The sequence below is a fragment of the Mesocricetus auratus genome, unplaced genomic scaffold (genome assembly GCF_017639785.1).
Source record: "Mesocricetus auratus isolate SY011 unplaced genomic scaffold, BCM_Maur_2.0 Super-Scaffold_100004, whole genome shotgun sequence".
NCBI lineage: Eukaryota > Metazoa > Chordata > Mammalia > Rodentia > Cricetidae > Mesocricetus > Mesocricetus auratus.
In genome coordinates this window covers 88,498,635-88,504,634 of record NW_024429189.1, presented here as the reverse complement: position 1 = coordinate 88,504,634, position 6,000 = coordinate 88,498,635, and positions in this window count along the sequence as shown.

Below are 6,000 nucleotides of genomic sequence, written 5' to 3'. Positions count from 1 at the left end.
TAAATCCTCCCCCATTAACTTTCAGGTGGCAGAAACAGCTGTGAGCAGAGCTGTGCATGTGTCACACTGTGCCTCATAAGCAGAGCCTCACTTACCCATTGTCTGAGCTTTAAGTAGAAGCTAAAGGCTTTTATTTAACCTACATAGTATTCCACTAAATCTGTGAGTTTCAGCATGCAGCTTTCAACCATGAGATCCCCTGATATACAGCAGGTAGACACGATGATGGATTGAGTCCATTTCATTGTTTCTGTTCAGGTGCTTCATTTTGATTTGTCACATCCCATCTCAAGGCAGAGCATCAACCAGAGATTAGGAAGAAGGCTCTTGTACCCGTGTGATAACAGTGTCTTTGCAATAGTCATCCTTATTCACATTATGTTGGAACACACATTCTTCTTCCTTTTGTTATCTGGACCCCACCGGGAGTTATTTAACATCTGTGTTAACAATTAGTGGTATTTTAGCCGGGCGTTGGTGGCGCACGCCTTTAATCCCAGCACTCGGGAGGCAGAGGCAGGCGGATCTCTGTGAGTTCGAGGCTGGGCTAGACCGATAGTCTCCAAAACAATACAGAGAAGCCCTGTCTTGAAAAAACAAAAAAAAACAAAAAAAAAACAAAAACAAAAAAAACAACTAGTGGTATTTTAAAGTAGTCCTTTCCGTATACACAGCCAAATAAGTTGGGTCCAACTATATATGACTAGATGCCTCAGTATACTGTTTCTTTCCTGTAGACTACATTCCTTTTGCATTATCTAAATCCTTTCACTCACATTTAAATGCCTCTCCTAGATTCATTTTCCATGTGGGACACTCCACATTTTTAGCCAGAACAGAGCTATAATTTGCATACTTATCCTGGTTATACACTATGAGCGTCTTAAAGACAAACTTTGTTCTTCTTATCTTTCCATCATTTAGCACTGTAGCTGGCAGTTTATTATGTTTCACACAGATGATGTACCCCTTTTGGATGCTAATTACTCATCCTTGATCTTCCTACCACATAGGAAAATCCTGTCGAGATTAATTTTTTCTGTGTGTGTGTGGTTTTTTTTAAATAGAAACAATTCTATAGCTTCTGAAAATAATAAATACTCGACTAAAGAATCACTGCTGGCCCAGTCCCAACTGGTTTATCTACAACACAACTCTTGCACCTAAGACTCAGGGATCATTGCAGAAGAGAGGCCAGAAAGATTGTAAGAGCCAGAGGATCAGGAAGTAGTCCACTGTGAGCTTGGGTCTCTTAGGGATGTCTGAAGCTACACCCATAAAGTCTTCCCATTGTGACTATCTAAACACGAGTCGAGCAAGACACCACCAACAGGCAAGCGAATGTGATGGGGGAAGTTCAGAAGGCCTCAACTCTACACATAGAACTGCAGGCAATCAAGGAATTCTGAGAGCAGGAGAAATAATAGTCTTCCTCAGGGGAGAGCCTCCTGATTGGATATCCAATAGCAAACAGTCAGCCATAAAAACATATATAGACAAGTAACATTACATAGACAGAGCAGGCAGTATTTAGTTATATGTATGTATGTGAGCATGTAACAACAATTAATGATAAAAGAGGCCATGAATTTGAAAGACAGCAAGGAGAGATATGTAGGGAGGAAAGGAAAGGGGGAAATGGTGTAATCATGTATAAGTTTAAAAAGTAGCAATAAAAAATAGCAATAAAATAAAAAAAAACTTTGGTGACTTTTCTCTCAGCCTTCTAGTTCTAGTTCACACCTACTCTTGGGTGTGCTTTTCTTTTCTTAACAAATGTCTCTATTTCTAATTCTAAAAAACCAACCCAACTAAGGGGATAATTCCATTGCAAGCATGCAGACCTGAATTCAATACCTAGAACCCATGTTAAATGCTGGGAGTAGGGGTGCATGTCTGTAATCCTAGCATGGGAGGCAGAGAAAGACAGGAGGTTCCCTGTGGTTCACTGGTCAGCCAGGCTAGCCTAATTGGTGAGTTCAGGACAGTAAGAGGTCAATGCCCTTCCAGTGGATGACACCTAAGGTTGCCTCTGTCCTCTAAATGCATATGCACACACATGTACCTGCATATACATATACACATACATGCCCATTAAAAAAAAGATTTATTATAGTGTTCTGCCTGCATGTACACTGTATGCCAGAAGAGGGCACCATCTCTCACTGCAGATGGTTGTGAGTCACCATGTGGTTGCTGGGACTCAAGACCTCTGGAAGAGCAGCCAGTGCTCTTAACTGCTAAGCCATCTCTCCAGCCCCAGCATACACATCCATTTAAAAAACTGGATAATGTGAAAGGGAAAACAACAACTGAAAATCACAATACACTCACAGTATAAAATACACATAACCTCTGCTTACATTTTGGTATAGATCTTTCCAAACTTTTTTTCCTACCTACTCTCCTGCAAATGAATACGTTCATATGCATACCATAACATTGTTTTATGAATACTAAAAATACTATGCCTATTTTTCTAACTTTTCCATTTAATCTCTTATTGGTAACATCTATGTCAACAAATTTAAGCACTACATAGATCACATTTTTGGTTAGTGGATTAAAGAATATGCTATATTTAAACAACCCCTTACAGATAGACACTAAGTCTTTTTAGATACTTTTTTTGGAGGTAATGACGGTACTAGGTAACCTAGACCCTTCTGCCTGCTAGGCAAGTACTTGACCTCTGAGCTATATCCTCAGCCCATTAGATAGATTTTTATGGCATCAGGAAATAAAAACAACTCTCAAAATGCTTTAAAAATGAAAAAAAGATGGTATTTGGTGGGATATGCTTTAATTTTTGCATCTGAGAGACAAAGGCAGGAAGAACTCTGAGTTCAAGGCCAGCCTGGTCTACATAGAAAGCTCCAGTCCAGTTAGAGCTACTTAGTGAGACCCTGTCTCATAAGAAAACAAAACAAAACTAAACTAAAAAACCATGAAAATCCATTCAGATTGACTCAAGGAAAAGGAGCATATATTATACAAATGGCTATAGGATGACACTTGATGCAGGAATCTATCTATCATGATCAAAGTTCCACAAACAGTTTCTTCTTTCCTCTTTCTCCATATTACTCTAATCCCCTTCCCCCTCCAAGTTCTTGCCTCTTTTTAGCTTTTGCTAGCTTACTCCAGGCTATTTAATATTCTTTCTGCTTGTCTCTTACTCTTGGTTAGTAGAAGTTTACATCTATATTCACACCCAGAGGGTGATCTTGTGCATACTGCTTGAGATCCCTGGCCTACATTCAAGAACCCAGACTCATTTTTTTGTGTCTGGACTTTTGCTCAAGAGTAATAAGAGACCACAGCAGATCTTAAGAAGGGGATAGTATAATCAGACTTACACTTTCAGAATATTTTTTTCTGGATATGTGTGATTACATCTAAAGTATTAGGAGACTGCTGCAATTCAGATTAAAATGAAAGAGTTGAAGAAAAAGTTTCTATCTCAGACAACTGGATCCATGCTGGGCTACTCACCACAACACAGAACCTCGGAGAGTTCAGCAATTGCAACGAACTTTGTCATTTCTCCTTTTTTAAATAGGGTTCTCTTTGTAGCTACCTCTTTCTTGGCTTGGAGAGGGCGATATAAATGTCTGACTATTCTCTGCCAATTTCAGTGATGGCTCCACGTCCAGCAAGGAACCAAAGGCTCGTATCTCCATTTCTAGAACACAGCTGTTGGAATATCTTTCTGTTATCTCTCTTACTACAAAACACAAGAGAGGAGATGAACAACAACAACAACAACAACAACAACAAAACCACCCATCAGGAATCTGAAAAATATCCAAATGTACAAGATCTGTAGTGAAAACCTATGATTGGAACCACAAACCAGGAGAGCATTTTATCTGGTGCACCATTCGATTAGTCAATAGTTGCCTCTCCACTGGACATCACTACCCATTCCCCTCTCTGTCCACGGAACTGTGTGCCACATCCAGCTCAGGGGATCTGTGCCACCCCGTGTGTTTTCTTGGGCACCTTGGCAGTGTTGGAGGGCTCTGGGAATTAGGAAGTCTTCAGAAATGGGATTCGGGCTGAGTCCTCTATCTTGGGACAGAGAACCCAGATATTTATCTGTCCTAAGCCTGCTTTTGCCAGCAGAGAACACAGTCTGAAAAGAGAAACAAACTTCGGGCCTTGATTCCTGGACCCAGGGCCTCTCAGCTCATATGTAATGAAGGACATGCCAACCCCTGTCCTGCACACACGGGGTAGATGGGACTTTCTCTGGCAATGGCTGTCTAGGATGAGAACATTGCCGTGTGGCCCTAAGGTGAGCAGAGCAGGTAGCATGTCCATAGTACTTGGTTGCAAAAATTTGCACTACATCCACTTTAGTTACTTGATGAGCTGGCTGCGGCTGGTGTGGCCCACGTGCCCTTTTCTGTTTCTTTTGTGCGAGTGCTCCCTGCCATGCCCAGGTGGCTCACCCAAGTGGTTGAAATATAGGTTTGTACCAGGTATGTACCCAAGCCTGGTTCCCACTGCTGTTCTGGGAATCAGCCTTCAAGGTCACCTGTGTCTCTTGGCCCAACCTGGTTGACAGGGCTGCATGTTTCCATCTTGTTTGCCTCTTTTATTTAATGCCAAACTGTTAGCCAATGACACCTTCCTCCTTCTGTTGCACCACAGCATTCTATTGTGCACTGTGGGCCAGCTCCCTTGTTCCACTTCTCATTTCTCAGCTGAATAAAGTACTCTTGGTCTTAATTCTCCTCAGCATCTTTAGTAGCAACTTCTATCATTACAAGAGCTAGCTCCCAGGGAGGGCAAATTTTGGGCCCAGTCCTAGTTTTATTTCTCCAAGTTGGGCAGCTAAAATTTGCAACTTCTTCAGCAATAGGATCTTCCCATTTAGTTCTTGAATGCAATCAGCAATGGTGGCAATAGGCTAACAGCTCCTCCTCCTGGAACTCTCAATTAGCCACGCATGGCTTCAGGGAGCAACTTTTTTTGTTTTTTGTTTTTGTTAATCTACACATTTACGGCACAGGCTATTGCAAACATTCCCCCCTTTATCCTGTGGGTACCACTTGTACCTTACCTGACCACAAAGCTCCCCAAATTCCACACCAATACCTGGCCTTTGCATCCTTTGAACTAACTCCCCATGCTTGCTCCTTCAGGCGCACACACATGTGCTTTGCACTATCTGTGTAGAGCATAACTGTTATACAGAAGATGGGTAGAACAATGATGCAGAGTCCTGAGCCGCCATCTCATAAAGAATACTGGGACTGGAGAGAAAACCTTGGCAAAGCACTTTGAAAGTCTGTTGTGTCAGATGATCACAGAAGTTCACAACGAAGTCAAATATAATCAAGGTCTATCACTGTAGGAGGAAGCCTGTACGTCACCATTAACCATGTGACTTACTAGAGGCGTATACAGATGAGGTAATAAAAGAGTGGTTTACCACACCGCTAACCACACCCACTTTAGGCATGACTAAAGATGTATACGGACGGATGTAAAGACATATACGTACGTAGGCGGTGAACTACGTCACTAGCCAGGCCCACTTTTGGGCATAGCTAGGGGGCGTTACGGGGGAAGGCATAAAAGACCGAAGAACGGAAGTCTTGGTCTCTTTTCCGGATTTCGGCTTCCAGTTCGGCAGCGGAAAACTACTTGGCTCATCTGAGTTACTTGTTTGGTATCTTGTGAGTAATTTCTACAATAAATACTTACTTTTACTCTCAGTAAGTGTGCCGTTTATCGTTACAGCGTCATTTGGAGCGTCATACCACCAACCAGGAAGATTCTATCCGTTAGCATCAACTGCTTCCTCCACAGATTAATGCTGGGTACAGCAACATGAGAGGAAGCATTAATACAGAGCTTCATAAACCTCAGTCACTCTCTGAGTCATTCCACGTCCCTACCAGAGCTCTTCCATGGAGTTTCCCTCATTTTCCCACCCATGATGAACTCGGTGGTGGGGCTGGCCCATGCTGCTCAGTCCTGCCCAGG